General features: G+C 35.2%; 1 long non-coding RNA gene across 1 annotated transcript; it reads right to left on the bottom strand.

The window, feature by feature from the left end:
• Positions 1 to 525: 525 nt before the first annotated feature.
• On the bottom strand, positions 526 to 8,577 carry LOC131874562 (uncharacterized). The gene is made up of 3 exons (XR_009371910.1): positions 1,567 to 8,577; positions 1,276 to 1,462; positions 526 to 1,099 (listed from the first exon to the last, which is right to left on the bottom strand). It is a non-coding gene; the product is annotated as an uncharacterized LOC131874562 (long non-coding RNA).
• Positions 8,578 to 17,936: the final 9,359 nt, after the last annotated feature.

Genomic DNA, 17,936 nt, shown 5'->3' with positions numbered 1-17,936 from the left:
TCAATTTGAAACGAAAGATTTAAACCTCATGAAATATTTTTTTTGAATGAAAGTTTATCAAAGTGCCAAACAAAATATGTCAAATTTAAGTTGAAAAAAAATGATACGCTTGATTGCAAACCAACCTCCACCCGGAGTTGTGTTCTATATAGATGATATTACACTCCAAACTTTGGTATTCCGGTTGACATTTTTTTGGCTTTAGTTATTCTAATAGGGGAGGTAGTTTGGATATCTGAAAGTCTACATCTGATAATTATTTTTCTTTTGATTTAGATTTTGTTACCTGCAATGCAATTCAAAGAAGCAAAGTACAGTTGCCCTTCCATCCACTAAAGCACGGTACATTGCAATTACTTGTACAGGTACATAGACATTAAAAATCTAGAAGTTACAGAGAAACAAATTCAATTTACAATGTTTTTTTATTATGAAAATATTATGCAATTAAATTGGTCGAAAATTCAATCCAATCATAGCAAGACTAAGCATTTTGATTTGAAATTTAGAAAAAAATTCTGAATTGAAATACATCAATGCTCAAGAACAACTTGTTGATATCTACGATTGCAAAAGTCCAATCTTTTTTAATCTTTGACACTTCGAGATTATATTGTGAACCCGGAGCATGCTGATAAGTGATGCATTTCATCTTCAGTGTCGTACAGTTTTTAGTATAGACATCTAAGCTGCATGTAAGAAAAATAAATTATTGTTAACATTTTCTGTTTTTAAATGCAGCTCTCTGTTGCTTTTAAGCAGCTGCATACTCCAATAATTTGTCTCTGTGCTGTTCGAGAAAGCTGTAAAAACTGTTGGGTAACAGTTCGTTTGGAAGTAATACAGACCATTATTGTGTGTTGAGCAAAAAAATTCTGTGCAGCTTGAATCAAAAATTATTTGCCATAATTTCGTTATCATCTAGAGGGCCTGTATAGAATCAGAAGGCTGAGAATGATAGAAGACGGGGATAAGTGTGGTGCCGGTTTCCACCATAATTCTTAGAAAATCAGCTAAGATTACATTTAACTATAATCTCGTGAAGTTTTAAGACATTAGTCCGCTTCAGCCCTACATGAAAGCCAAGTAAATGATGGCCCTGATCAAATAGAATAAGAGCAATTAGTACCATCACATAAAGGAAGCAGAAAATTAGTGACACAGAACATATATAATTGTTTGAGGTGCGGGGCTTTTGTATCTTGAGATCTTTTTCCATTTTGCAAATAGAATAAAATGGCGAAGGGAAATTTTCAGGTAAAGAGGATACAAAACCCTGTAAATCGTTGGCTGACTTTCTCCAAGGGCAAAATGGGACTGTTGAAGAAGGCCAGTGAGCTCTTACTTCTCTGCGATGCTAAAGTTGCTCTCATCATTTTCTCACCCCCAGGTAAGAAATCTTCTTTTCTCCTCGACATTTTTATCTCAAAGCCATGTATTACTGCTTCCTATTTATTTTGAGCTGGTCAATGTCAGAGTTATACAGACACATATTATGCAAACAAACAGATACAGCATGCTTGGATAAAATCTTGTATAGAAAATTTAAACCAATAAAAAACTTACCATTTCTGCAGCATTGGAGGAAAAGGCTACAATGGCTCGACAAAATCTTGTATAGTTTAATTATGACTACATTTAGATACCCAAGAACGATTATTCAAGTTAACATGTGTAATTAGCCGATAAAGCTAGCAAGGTTTATATTACCATTCACACACACATGCACAGCAGTTATACACAGATTGGAACCTTTTATAATTATACAAAGTATGCAAAATATATGTTGAAAAAATTAACCTCCACTCCATTGATAATACAGCTTACAAAAGTATTGTAAGCTGAATTTTAATGTTTATAACCCACTCAAAACCGAATGTTGCTTCTTTAGTCTCTCTTTTTTCAAAGTATATGACATAGCCATTTGAAAAAAATATCAAGGAAGCGAAGAGAATACAGAGGTATGTGAATGACACTTTAAACTTTGGTATTTGAGATTGAAAAAAAATAAAAAATGAATTGAAATACATCAAGCTTCAATAAAAAACTTGCTGATATCTTCACAAAGGCAATTGAAATTCAATCTTTGACAATTCGAGATTACATTTGAACCCTCTTAATATCAAAGGGGAGCATGCTGATAAGTGATGCATTTCACCTTCACTGTCACTATCATGTGCAGTTTTTAGTTTACACATCTAATTTTAAATATAATTTGCATTTAAATTAGTTTTAGATCGCATGCTTACATGAGCTGCATGTAAAAAAAAAATATTATTGTTGATTTTTCTGTTTCTAAATGCAGCTCTCTGTTGCTTTTAAGCAGCTGCAGACTCCAATAATTTGTCTCTGTGCTGTTTGAGAAAGCTGTAAAAATTAACAGAAAATTTACGCGTATTGCCCAAGGATCTTATAAAATCAGCTTAGATTACATTTAAGTGTAATCTCGCGAGGTTTTAAGACATTAGCGAAGATAAGTTCGATATACTCAAGATTAGAATGATGCGCTGGAGATTGCTATATTGGAGATCAAGGCTGTGATGAAAAGCAGAGTTATTTGGGGACGCGTCCCCGACTTGAAAACCCCCGTCCCCATTTCGGGGACGTTTCGAAGACTTGGGGACGGTCAGGGGACATTTCTCCCGTCTCCAAATTGTCCTATTTTTTGAGGGGACGTCCCCGAAACGGGGGGATGCCTGCCTTAGTTCTGGGGGACGTCCGTACGTCCCGGGGACGGCTGGGGATGGCTGGGACGGCCAAACGTCCCCCAATCTAAGGCCCTTAAAAAATATTAAAAAAATTTAAAAAGTTGTATTTTTAATTTTTTATTTAAATTTTCTAATAGAGGCCCCTTATTAATTCAAACTGCTATTAAAATAAAATAAAATTAAAAGCTAGCATTAATTAAATTTTAAATTTATTAATTTAATTCATAATTTTGACAATGAAACTATATGGCAGCAGTGCAGCCTTTGGGCATTTTGACACAGAGATTAGAAAATCTCCAAACTCGGCGAGTCAATAGAAAAATAACACCCAACGCCTTTATTAAAGAATAAGTTTTTTTGGCCTCACGGGGCACTGCCCCTCGACCTCGCCTTGTATCGCGACAGGGAGCGCGCAAGGGGCGTTGCCCCTTGACCCCGCAAGGGGCGATGCCCCTTGACCCCACCTTGGGGGCGTTGCCCCCAAACCCCCGTTGAAAAATATGGGGGGAAATTGCGTCGATAGAAGTAGGGAAACTTTAACCTCCGAGTCTATTGATATGCATATTGACAATGTGAATGAATTGAAATTCTGATTTATGAATGCATAATTGCATATTGTATATTGAGTATTAACAATGTTGTATGTTCAGAATTTACTTTCTAAAATGTTTTCAACTTTTCATAGTATCATACACATGCTATATCCATGTTTTATTGTTTTCATATGAATATAATGTATGCATGCATGCTTTATCCATGTTTTCATATGAACATTTAGAATTTTGAAAATTTTCTAAATATTTTAAATTTTTCCTATATTTTATATAGCCGTCCCCTTTGTCGTCCCTCGTCGTTCCCAAATTTGGCAAAAAAAATTGTCGTCCCGGAAACGCGTCCCGCCGTCCCCGTCCCGGAAACTCGGGGTAACTTTGATGAAAACTGATAAGAATGTGTTTTTGTTTTGTTCATAAAATAGTAGTTTCTGCATCTTATAAAATCAGTTTAGATTACATTTAAGTGTAATCTTGCAAGGTTTTAAGACATTAGTGAAGATAAGTTCGATATACTCAAGATTAGAATGATGCGCTGGAGATTGCTATATTGGAGATCAAAGCTATGATGAAAACTGCTAAGAATGTGTTTTTGTTTTGTTAATAAAATAGTAGTTTCCACATCTTATAAAATCAGCTTAGATTACATTCAAGTGTAATCCCGCGAGGTTTTAAGACATTAGTGAAGAAAAGTTCGATATACTCAAGATTAGAATGATGCGCTGGAGATTGCTATATTGGAGATCAAGGCTGTGATGAAAACTGCTAAGAATGTGTTTTTGTTTTGTTAATAAAATAGTACTTTGGAAACTACTAAGATAAACATTAATCTAGTTTTTGATCTTTAGAAATTCCTGTCAATGTAGTGGTTTTTATCTTTAGAAACTGTTGTCTATGCAGTGGAAAATTGTTATTAGTTTTTAGTTTCTATTCTTGTTTGATAGGCTTTAGCAGTCTATAAATGTAATCACTGTTGTTGTAATTTTGAATAAGTTTTTCATATCAATAATATTCAGTCTTCTTTTGTGAATGTTTTTTAAACTATTATAATCTTTCATTTGGTTAAAGCAGGTTGCAAGATTTCTGATTGTGCAAGTAGCAAGGTTAGAGAAACGGTTATTTCAAGATGGCTAATAGAAAAGATTTACCATTTACACTTCCGTTGTTTACCAGAGACAATTATGATTATTGGAGTATCAAAATGAAGGCCCTGCTATTATCCCAAGAACTTTGGAAATTAGTGGAAGGAGGATACCTAAAACCTGCAAACCAGAATGCATTAAATGTATGGACACCACAACAAAAAACTCAGCTGAATCAAGACAAAAAAAGGACAATAAGGCTCTTTTCACTATTCAATCTGCATTGGATGATTTAATTTTCCCTTGAATTGCTAGTATGACAAAATCAAATGATGCATGGGAGGCTCTTCACACTACATACCAGGTATAGACAAAATCAAATTTGTAAGACTTCAAACTTTTCGAAGAGAATTTGAAAATTTGAGGATGAAGGAATTTGAGTCCATGCATGAAATTATTAACAGGAATCAAGGTATTGTGAATCATCTTAGGGTTCAAGGAGAAACTATAATAGAACAAAAAACTGTAGAATTTTTTTTGAGATCTCTTCCTTCTAAATTTGATCCAGTGGTGATAACCATTGAAGAAAGTAAAGATCTAACTACTTTCCAAGTTGCAGAGTTGATTGGTTCTTTGCAATCTCATGGGGAGTGTATACAACATTCTACGGAAAGTTTTGTGCAAGCTTTCTAATCTTCTGTCAACATTGAAGAAAAGTTCAAATCTCCTCTCTCTCACACTACTAAATCTCAAGGTGAATCTTCTGGTAATAACAGAGAAAGAGGTAGAGGAAGAGGAAGAGGAAACAATAAAGGAAGAGGAAGAAGTTCTATGGATCAAAGGAGTATCCAGTGCAAATATTGTGAAAGACATGGGCACTATGAATCTGAGTACATAAAAATGAAATTTGACTTGAATAAGTCTGAGCAAATTTTACAAAAGAGTCTTCTAAAGCAAAGCATTCCACATTCTTCACATGTAATTTGGCAAAAGAAAACCAAGAGGATGTCTAGTTCGGGACAGTGGCTGTTCAAATCACATGACAGGTAAATCTAATTACTTTGAGATAATAGTGTTCCTCCTCTCCTTACAAGCTCAAGTGGAAGTTCAAGCTTTAGTTCTATTCCTCCAAGTTCACCGAGTTCTTCTATTAGCACAAACTCAAGTGAAGATTCACCTCCACTTTCACCTCTAGCATCAACTCAAAGAAAGGTACGGAGTTTAGTTGATATTTATCAAAGAAGTGCAAATATAAATCTAGTTGTTAATTTTTCTTTGCTTAGTACAATCCAAGTTGAACCCTCTGTATATGAAGTAGTAAGAGAATCAATATGGTTTAATGCTGTGAATGATGAGATGAATTCCATTCATAAAAATAATACTTGAGAATTAGTGCAACTTCCCCCAAAAAAGCAGGTGATTGGTGTGAAAAGGATATATAAAGTCAAATATCATGCAGATGGTTCAATGGAATGACATAAGACAAGATTAATTGCCAAAGGGTTTGCAAAAACTCTTGGAGTGGATTATGTAGAGCCTTTTTCTTTTGTGGATAGACTTGATATAGTCAAGATTATATTGGGTATTGCAACACAATACAAGTGACCAATTTTTCATATGGATGTGAAATCAACATTCTTGAATGGTTATCTAGGTGAGAAAGTTTATGTGGAACAACCTATGGGTTATGAAGTTTCAAGAAAAGAACACCTAGTCTACAAGTTTAAGAAAGCCCTTTATGGGTTGAAGCAAGCTCCTCATGCCTGGTATGCTAGGATTGACAATTATTTTATGAAGAAGGGATTCAATAGAAGCCGCTTAGAGCCTACCTTGTATGTCCAATGTATTGGTAATAATATTCTCAAAGTTTGCCTTTATGTTGATGATCTTATTTATAAAGGTAACAACAAAGCTCTCATGGATAAGTTTTAGGTAGAAATGAGACAAGAATTTGAAATGTCAGATCTGGGACTCATGCACTATTTTTTTGGTGTGGAAGTATAACAAACATCAAATGGTATATATATTTCCCAAACCAAGTATGTAGCTGATTTATTGAAGAAGTTTAGAATGGTGGCATGCAAAGCACTTGCAACCCCCATAGCACTTGGAGAAAAATTTACCAAGGAAGATGCAAGTCCCAATGTTAATGCTACTTTGTATAGAAGTTTGGTTGGTAGTCTTATTTATCTCACAACCAATAGACCCAATAATATGTATGTTGTGAGCCTCATCTCTCGATTCATTTAAGATCCACATGAGACTCATTGGCGAGCTGCTAAAAGAATCATGAGGTATGTGAGTGACACAAAATTTTGGCATTTATTATTCTTCCACTAATAAGTTTGAGCTAATTGGTTACACAAATTCTTATTGGGTTGGCTCAGTAGATGATAGAAAATCTACATCTAGCTATGTTTTTTCACTTGGTTCTAGAGTTGTCTCTTGGAGTAGTAAGAAAGAGGCAACTATGGCTCTTTCTTTAGCAGAAGCAGAATACATTGCAGCCACCTCAACAAGTTCTCAAGCAGTTTGGATTAGATGGATATTGATAGATCCACATTTGGTTCAATAGTATCCAGCCACCATCTATTGTGATAAAAATAGCACTATTTACATGAAAAAGAATACTGTGTTTCATGCTAGAATGAAGCACATAGAGATCATGACTTGGTTCAAGATGGGCAAGTGGAGTTACAGTTCCGTCCTTTATCCTGAACAAGTAGTTGATATCTTCACCAAAGCTCTTCTTATGTCTAGTTTTATTGCCTTTAGGCATCAATTGGGACTCACCTCCATTGATTATTCTGGGGGAGATTGAAGATAATTTTGATATGCTCAAGATTAGAATGATGAATTGGAGATTGCTATATTGGAGATCAAGGCTGTGATGGAAACTACTAAAAATGTGTTTTTGATTTGTTAATAAAATAATAGTTTGAAAATTGCTAATATAAACATTAATCTACTTTTTTTTATCTTTAGAAACTGCTGTCTATGCAGTGGTTTTATCTTTAGAAACTACTCTCTATTGTGAAAAATTGTTATTCGTTTTTAATTTTTGTTCTTGTTTGATAGGCTTTAGCAATCTATAAATATAATCACTGTTATTGTAATTTTCATTAAATTTTTCATTTGAATAATATTCATTCTTCCTCTTAATTGATGACATGTATTTTTTGAGTGTTTTTTAAATTATTATAATCTTCCAATTGGTCCGCTTCAGCCCTACATGAAAGCCAAGTAAATGATAGCCCTGATCAGACAGAATAAGAGCAATTAGTATCATCACATAAAAGAAGCAGAAAATTAGTGACACAGATCATATATAATGGTTTGAGGTGTGGGGCTTTTGTATCTTGAGATCTTTTTCCATTTTGCAAATAGAATAAAATGGCGAAGGGAAAGTTTCAGCTAAAGAGGATACAAAACCCTGTATATCATGGGCCGACTTTCTCCAAGGGCAAAATGGGACTGTTGAAGAAGGCCAGCGAGCTGTCACTTCTGTGCGATGCTAAAGTTGCTCTCATCATTTTCTCACCCACGGGAAAGCTCTTCGAGTTTGCCAGCCCCAGGTAAGAAATCTTCTTTTCTCCTCGACATATTTATCTCAAAGCCATGGATCACTGCTTCCTATTTATTTTGAGTTGTTCAACATTAGAGTTTTACAGACACATAATATGCAAATAAACAGATACAGCATGCCTGGATAAAATCTTGTATAGAAAATTTAAACCAATAAAAAGCTTACTACTTCTGCAGCACTGGAGGAAGTGACTACAATGGCTCGACAAAATCTTGTATAGTTTAATTATGACTACATTTAGATATCCAAGAACAGTTATTCAAGTTAACATGCGTAATTAGCCGATAAAGCTAGCAAGGTTTTCATTACCATTCATGTAGATGTACAGTATTCATACACAAGATCTCTATCATCATTGGTTACCCAGAACAGATTGGATCCTAGTATAAGTACACAAAACCTGCAAGTGAACTGACCACCTAATTGTATCCAAGTAGATGACAAACTAAATAGAGTTGTAAGCTTAAATGGCATGAGGTGTGTTAAAGAAGGAAATAAAATGGCATGAGGCGTGTTAAGCAAGGAAATAATTCTATGATGACAAAAAGGCTCCAAATAATCACTTGGAGGAGTTAATGTATTTCCCTAATCAATCAATAAGGTTTGAGAGGAAAGAGCTGAGAAGACTGTTTCAATAATTGGAGAGACTGAAGATTTGACAATAGTCGCCATTATATGAAGATTTATCTTTAAAGTTAGATGATGGTTATCTTAGTTATGACTAGATAGTGTTGCCATTTTTTATCATGGACGCTCCTAGGATGATGGCTATCTCAATTGTAGCTGGATAGTGTTGCCTTGGTTACCAAGGTGATCCTTTGTCCAATAACCTTGGGCACTGGATTAGTTGTAGCTCTCTTGCTAGGTGTTAATTGTGACTTGATTATATGAAGATTTATTTTTAAAGTTAGATGATGGTTATCTTAGTTATGGCTGGATAGTGTTGCCATTTTTATCATGGACGCTCTTAGGATGATGGCTATCTCAATTGTAGTTGGATAGTGTTGCTTTGGTTACCAAGGTGATCCTTTGTCCAATAAAAGGGGGCACTGGATTAGTTGTAGTTCTCTTGGTAGGTGTTAATTGTGACTTGATTATCTAGAGTAAAGCCAGTGATTACAAGTACTAGAATAGCGAAGTAGCGTGTTCCACCATTAATGCATGAATTGATAAGATTTATGCATTAATGGAATGGTTGTAGAAATTGCTACTAGCCATGTGGCTCATCGAGACCATTGTGAGGATGGATACCTCATTGTGAGTGGTAAGGTGGAAAAGCCTGCCTAATACTTCAATTAGCAGGATCAAGTAAGCAAATGTACTTAAAGATGAAAACTAATGAAATCTAACCCCTTAGTTTAGTTTATACCATAGTTCCAAGACTCGCCTAGACTGGGCGAGTCTTGAGTCGAGTGACCTTTCGCGAGTCCCAAGGGCTCAGACTCGAGCTCGTCTGAGTCCAGAGCAAGACTCACTGAGACTCGGGACTTGCAGACTTCGCTCAGACTCAAAGAGTCCCGATGCCAGGACTTGGCCAAAATCAATTTTTTTATTTTTTTATTTCAAAAATAAACAAAAATAGGCATTTAAAAAAAAAAATTCTTCCAAAAACCCTAAAATGTCCCTAAAAGAATCATTTCATCCATTACAAAACTCATGTTACATCCCTTCTATCGTTGGATTTTTCTCACATCTAACACCTTGTGCAAGTTATCATTGCTACCCCTCAAACCCATTAGTGTCTCCACTCTCAAACTCCCACTAATTAGTGGGACATACCTTATATGCCTTCATAGGAGGGATGCAGGCTCCTTTGAGCCATAGACTTCTAGTTATTGTTTTGATATTTGTTTGGAATATTTGATGACATGGATTCCATATTCCATGAGTTTTGTATATATTTGACAAAATTTAAATATGCTATTTCCTTCATCTATAATTTGCGTTTATAATTATGTTATCAATGCATACTTGTGTCTGTGATCAAATTGGCTTGCACTTGATGATGTTATTGTGTCTTTATGGTTTATTTAATAAAGGGTGCATGAAACAAGTTTTAAATCCATAAAAAATTCTAAATTTCTTGAATTATTCACTTGTCAAGTCTGCATCGAGTTTTTTTGCCGAGTCTACCAAGTTCATGCCGAGTCTAAGTCTCATTTCTATGGTTTATAAATCTAAGACTAGATATAATCAAGATGTTGTATTGTATTTTAATTATAGCAAGTAGGAGTGATTACTTAGAAAAATCTTTGGAGTGACCGTATCCTAGTATGTTTGCAAGTATAAGTAATAGCTAAGGCCTCAAACAATTCTATATTTTTACTAGAATGCAGTAGGAACAGAAGTTCCTAGAAGCAGGGGATGGACTTTAGGTTCTTATTGAGGGTGGAGAGACTTATTAGCGAATTTCTTAAAAATTAAGATTGTAAGGTCCGTAAAACTTTATATGAGATGTTAGAAGCTAAATTTTATTACACTTGGTGTCAGTGCTTTCATAGAATCTTGAAAGAGGCCTTGAGGTGGCTTACAATTTCCTAGAGATGTACTTAACCAAAAATTACTGTCTTTTAGCTAATATCATTAACTTAAGACTTTAATCAAGGGTTAAAAAATTGATTAGCAATATTCTTTGAGAACCCAGATTATAAGGTCTAGAACATTATATATGATATGTTAGAAGCTCAAGTTTATAATGCTTAATGCAAGTGTTAGAATAGAAAGGGGCCTTGAGGTGGCTTGCAATGTCTTAAAGACTTAGCTAGTCTTAAAATAGTTCGATTATGTATATTTATCATTAGCTTAAGGTTTATAAAAAGTCTATGTTCCATTTTTACATTTGAAATTAATAGTTTCTTGAACTATCAGTAAAACATATCCCTTGCATGTAATTGTTGTTCTAAGTTAAAAGGATCAATGGCCGCTCCCCATAGAACTGGTAACGGTTGTGCCATTCTAGTGTTCAAATTGATTGTAAGGGGAAGAACAATAGGGTGAAGGACAAGAGCCTGGCAAAATGGAGATAATGTTGTACTTTTCGGAGGTGAAGGAGCCTTTCTTGTATAAAGGGGTGAATAAGAAAAGTTACTTTTTACTAGGTCTTCAAATGTAGGATCACTTAATCATTTCTTGCGATCTCCTCTAGTAAATCTTTTTGAATCCAGATTGTCTATGAAATCTTGAAGCAATAACCAACGATTGTTGATTTAATTTAGGAGTTTATTGATTCTGATTTTGATCTTGCCAAGGTTGTTTATGATTTCGTTCTTTGGTTAGGTTGATTTAGTTGTAGTTGTGGGCTTCTTTCAATGAACACTACAGGAAATCTTTCAAACACTGCTACCAGCTGTTGGGCTAGTTCTTCCTTTTCCTCTAGCACCAGATTTGTTCACATATAATTTGCAATGTTTCTTCTTTGTCTCCAGGCAAGAGTGTTTAGTTGTGAGATTATGTCTTCTTGTTCAGCATGTACCCAATCTATATTTGGTTGGACCACATTAAAAATCTTCCCGTGTAGTAACACCATCTTATAACGTAATATGAATATAGGCAATTGTAATAAAATATTTGTTCTTCCCCAGTAGAGTCACAAAAAAATCTGTTGGTTAACAGATTTTTCCTTATAAGATAGTTTCAGAATTGACTCTTGTTCTGAGAAATGAAGGACAAACTCGTAACTTACAGTTGGGTAGATTATGAGATTAATCACCCTCTGAACTTTTATGTGGCACAGCTCCCATGTAAGATCATTTTTTTTTGAATTTTTTGAATAATAAATATAAAAGGTGTATGTTTTTTACTAAAGAACAGGAAAGGCAATGACACTTGCACATCACTATTTAGATAATACGAATCATTGTTCTTTGAAATAAAACTTGCAATAGTTCAACTGAAACAATATCCACCATCAATACACAAACTCGCAGATCTGATCATTGATGTGTGGAATACAGTAACTGAAATGGAAATAATATTGCAGCTTTAAGTAATAACGAAATATGACTTCACATGTATAACCACAAAGACTTAACAACACATGATAACAACATTCAATTCGATGCACAGAGATAAAGAATGATCCTGGCACAACAGGATTTATATTGACATTCAAAATTTGATGAGTTTGTATCACAGTACAACTAACCAACAAAATTTTTTGGACCCCCTCGAAGTCTTTTCAAACAGTATTTATAGAATGACCTCGTAACTGTCAGCGTTGATAACCAATTTTTAGAGTAACCGATTAATAATAAAGTCTTTGAAACATAATGAAATGTTGAAAACAATATATTTTTAAAGCATTAATGAAATTCATAAACATTGGACTTTCGTAACATAATGCAGTAAGGCTGAGATGGCTGTGAGGATGAGAATGCATCGGTTCCTTTGTTCTGATCGACTGGTGGTGTAGTATTATTTGCCTTTAGATCTTTTTATGCCTGTGTCATAATTGGAATTTCATTGGAATTGGGAATGATTACATTCGTGACTCTTAGTCTCCACAATTTCTTTCCCCGCTTTACATTATCCATTCTGTAAGAATACCCAGTGGAAGAATCTATGCACATTGTGAGCATTGAATCATTTGTTTCCAATTTACTAATATCATCTGGGTGGATTGACACTGAATTCACTACATCTTTGATCGTCTTTGTAAAATTACTTATAGATTTTGTCGTTTCTATTCTTGTGTCGTCCTCTTTTACCACTTACAATAATTTGAAACTCCTGAATTTCCTCAATAATTGAATCACGAAGCATTACACTTTGCTTCAAAAATGTTTCCCTCCATTATACTTTTCTTCAACACTAGGCATTTGTTTTAATCAAGATCAGCGACCGATGTTTCAGTAATGAACTTGTCCACTACGAAGCATAAAGTTTTCTTGCTATCATTGTATGCCTATTGCCACATTACATCTTCCTTTTTAATATTGGAGGTATCAGTACCAATTTCTTTGTTTAGCTTAATCACATCTTCATACACTTTTCTAATCTCAGCGATATATTTAGAAATCTTTTCAATAATTTTTTGTGCCCATTCTTCAGTTGCTTTCCCAAGTGTTAAATGTTTTAACAATTTATTTACCACCTCTTTACCAGCAGGAATGCTAGGGTCAAAAGAGACACTTGATAGGCTAAATGGTTGAGGTGTAGAATCAAAACATCAGATTTGGATTGACAAGAATAGTGTCCAAGGCCAATAGGAAAAGGAATACCTGACTTTTTCTTCTTAGAACATCTTTTGTTTACTTTTACCACCTACTTCCAGAGTTTAACCAATACAAACCTATCTTCTACATATATGGGCAATTTAGTAGAAGTATCATCAAATCCTCTTATTCTAATGTAAGTGAAAGTTCAATACTGAATAAAATAACCATTGGATTTATCAATCAATTGCATGGCTGCAGTAGACATCCTTTGAGTTGATTACCTTGCAGATCTCTCTAACAAGCTTGATAGTGAGCACATTGTTCACTCTCCTGTAGTGGTCATATGTCATGTCCCCTTTCTAGAGTGGACATCAGAGACAAAGGAGTTGGCCTATCATTGGAGTCTCGTAGGCTAGCAGAGGTTGATGGGGACTCATTCAGTGCATATAGTGATTGGATTTTGGCTTTACAGGTAGTTTGGAGCCAGTTTGGAACAGTTCCTAGATTTTAGGGGGTATCCCTAAATTTTAGGAGGTCGTGATAGTTGCCAGTCGTGAGGTTATTCATGACCTTTTAGATGGTTTCAGTTTCAGGAGATTTGGGTGTGTTTCCTAGTTTCTAGGAGCATCCCTAGATTTTAGGGATGAGATTGCCAGTTGATCCATGATTTTCGACTTCAGTCACAAACAGGTGGCAGGTTCCGTTTTAGGCTTTTGGAGTCATTTGAGCCTTCTACAGCTATTTGGGATATATTTTTTGTAAAGTTATTTCAATTTTAATTAAAGAACAAGTTATGAACTATGAATGCTATATATGGATATGAGGAATTATGTCAATGTCTAATAATTCTGATTTTTTATCTGCAGGTCTGAAGGAGAGAGATCATTTAATATTTTCTATGTCTTCTCCAAATGAATTCAATTTGCATATATATCATTTAGGCAACCGGTCAATTGGTGTATTGACCGGTCATGCCTTTTAGGCATGACCGATCAATGCACCCATTGATCAGTGCCTTTACAATTATACCATTAACACAATGCTGATTATCGGTTCAAAAACCCCCGATAGCATATTGTAATATCATAATATAATGACTGATCAATTTAATGAATCGGTTCATATAAACACCGATGATTCAAAGTGCACGATGTATATAATCCAACCAGTGCATTTGTTAACCAATGTTAATGCCAAATGAAGCGGTGTATTCATTAAACCCGATAACAAATATGCCCGATATAATTAAGCCCGATAACAGATGTGAATCGGTGCCAATGTTTATGCACCCGATAGCAAGTATGTATCGGCGAATTTAACTTGATAACTTATAGCATTTAATATGCTATCGGGTTAATACCCCAATAGCATATTAATGCCAATGTTTGTACAATCCGATAATCATATGCAATATAAATCAGACATGAAGCATGTAGATAAATAACAGAACAAGGAAGGTTAGGAAGATCTTATCTTGCATAAGCTACCATGCATTAACACTCCCTCTTAGCTTTGGAAGATAGATAAGGCAACCTGCATCACATTTCCTTTTCATAACTAAGATAATGTCAGTCAGCAAAAATCATTTATACATGAGAAGTACCATCAAGACATATGATACAAAATAGAAGAACATCACCTGAGCATGTGACATAAAGTATTATTTTAACATGTGATAAAAGTAAGAGAATCATCACCTGATCATGTGAGAAATCACCAAAACATGTGATCTGTAAGATTCATCAAGATATCACCTAATACGTGATATCAGTATTGCCTAACTCGCAATACTTAAGGATAAGTCTATGAGAAAGGTTAGTTTCTCATCATATCCAAGTTGTGATAAGTGCAATAACATTTATAAATGTTTATCACAACATAGTCATGGCACATCCATGACTTACCAGAGATCCAACATGATCAATGGTTGAGATATCACCTACACATGATATCAGTATTGCCTAACACGCAATACAAGGATAACCATATGAGGAGTGCTTAAGTTCTCATCATATCCAAGTTGTGATAATGCAATAACATTTGTACAAATGTTGTATCACAACATAGTCATGACACATCCATGACTTACCAGTGATCCAACATGATTACTGGTTTGACTATCATAAGATCATCACCTTATGATGTCTACATACAAGTGTTCAGTATCTGAGAGATTGTCACCTCCTAGATATGAACATAGGTGGCAAGAAGCCAAGAGATAGTCCAAACATGACAAAGAAGTTTACACCTTAAACATCTTAAATATATGTAAGTATAGATTACAAAGCAGATTACCTTTCTATCATACCTAAACCCTTTCTGAAGTGATCAACCTTCACTCTGGAAAGTGGTTTGGTCAGAATATCTGCAGTCTGATCTCCTGTACACACATATTCTAACTTTAGCACATTCCTGTCAACCATATCTCGTACATAGTGATATGGAATCTCAATATGTTTGGATCTGTCATGAAATACTGGATTTACAGAGAGTTTTATACAGCTTTGATTATCACAGTGAATGACTGTAGGTTTCATAGGTTCTCCAAATAATCCCACGAGCGATTTCCTTAGCCATACTGCTTCTCGGGCAGCCATTGAAGCTGCAATATATTCAGCCTCTGTGGAACTCTGAGCTACTGAAGATTGTTTTTTGCTGATCCAGGATATCATGGCTGACCCTAAACTGAAGCAGCACCCTGAAGTGCTCTTTCTGTCAGTCACATTGCCAGCCCAATCTGAATCTGTAAATCCATGTAGATCTATGTCAACCTTTTCATATTTAAGACCAAGCTTTAGGGTACCTTGTAGATATCTCATTATATGCTTTACTGCAACCAGGTGTATCTCCTTAGGTTCACACATGAACTGACTTAAGGCATTAACAACATAGCAGATATCTGGCCTTGTATTTACTAGATACATCAGGGACCCAATCATTTGCCTGTATTGAGTGGGGTCAGTAGGTCTTGATTTTGCTGCTGCTTCTTTAAGTTTATGGAAGTTGGTTTCCATAGGAGAGGTCATGGGTTTGTAGTTTAGCATTCCAAATCTTGTCAATATGTCCAAGGTGTACTTCCCTTGGTTTAGTACAATATTATCAGAATTCTACCATACTTCCAATCCTAGGAAGTAGTGAAGAAGCCCCAAGTCTTTCATATCAAATTTTGTGGATAGATCTTTCTTGCATTGATCTACTAGGTGATCATCTCCTGTGATTAATAAGTCACCAACATATAAAATTAATATTAACATATCACCTTTATTTATTTTGAGGTAGAGATTAGGATCTGCATCATTCTTAGAGAAACCCAGCTTTGAGAGATAGGTGTCAATTCTTTCATACTAGGCTCTGGGAGCCTGTTTGAGCCCATAAAGAGCTTTCTTGAGTCTACACACATGAGACTTTGCATCATGAATTTCAAACCCTTCAGGTTGCTCTAAGTAGACTTCTTCCACGATCTCGCCATTTAGGAATGCTGTCTTAACATCCATCTGATGTACCTTCCACCCTTTGCTGCTGCAATGGCTAGGACAACTCTTACTGATGTGTACCTGGCAACAGGTGCAAATGTTTCTTCGTAATCTATTCCTTCCTTCTATGAGAACCCTCTAGCTACAAATCTGGCCTTATGTTTTTCAATACTGCCATCTGCAGCATGCTTGATTTTAAACAACCATTTAGAAGACACAACAGACTTCTTGGTTGGCCTAGGAACAATCTCCCAAACATCATTCTTCATAATGGACTGATATTCTTTAGTCATGGCATCTATCCATACTTGATGTTTGAGTGCATCTGAAACATTGTTAGGTTCAGCTTTAGAGAGATCATTCATAAGTGCAACATAGTTGATGAATTTATTAGGCCTCTTGCTTTCCCTGAAGGTTCCTGAAGGAGCAGCGAACTTTTGAGCTTCTGCTATAGTTTTGGTGGCCCATAGTGGTCTTTTCTTGTGATTATCTATAGGTGGGTCTTGTGTTTCACTTATAGTTTCCTCAAGATACTCCCTCTGAAGCTCAGGAGTAGGATTATGAATTTCAGGTTCTATTGTATTTTGGGCCCTTCAAAGATTACATCCCTACTGAGTTCAATATTTCTTTGCCCTTGTACATAGATTCTATAGGCTTTAGAAGTTTCACTGTATCCTACAAGTATTCCCCTTTTTCTAGAGGGTTCTAGTTTTAGTCTTTTCTCTTTAGGTACATGAATATAGACTGGACACCCAAATATCCTAAGATGGCTGATATCTGGTTTTGTCTTGGTAAAGACTTCCTTAGGAGTTTTATCTTCAAGGTGTGAATGAGGACATCTATTTTGCATGTACACAACAGTCTTAGTTGCTTCTACCCAAAGGTTCAAGTTTAGATTTTGATCTAGTATCATGGCTTTGGCAGCTTCTACTATGGTCCTATTTTTCCTTTCAGCTACTCCATTTTGTTGTGGATTATAAGGTATTGTCAACTCCCTCTTAATCCCAGAATTTTTACAAAAGTCTTTAAATAGTCCTGATGTGTATTCCCCCCATTGTCAGTTTTTAAGGTTTTAATTTTGTTTTCAGAGAGATTTTCTGTTAATGTTTTAAACTCTTTAAACCTACTTAGGATCTCTTCTGATTCTTTACATTTCAGAAAGTAGATCCACGTCTTCCTAGAGTAGTCATCAACAAAAATTACATAGTACAAAAATCCCCCTAGCGAGGGTACAGACATAGGTCCACATACATCAGAATGAATTAACTCCAAAACTTTGCTAGTTTTCCTAGTACTATTCTGAAATGCATTTTTGGTATTTTTACCTAAGGCACACCCTTTGCATGCCTCTGAATGATATTGCTTCAACTTAGGTAGACC

This window comes from Cryptomeria japonica, chromosome 3 (assembly GCF_030272615.1).
Source record: "Cryptomeria japonica chromosome 3, Sugi_1.0, whole genome shotgun sequence".
NCBI lineage: Eukaryota > Viridiplantae > Streptophyta > Pinopsida > Cupressales > Cupressaceae > Cryptomeria > Cryptomeria japonica.
This window is presented reverse-complemented; position numbering and strand designations above follow the sequence as displayed.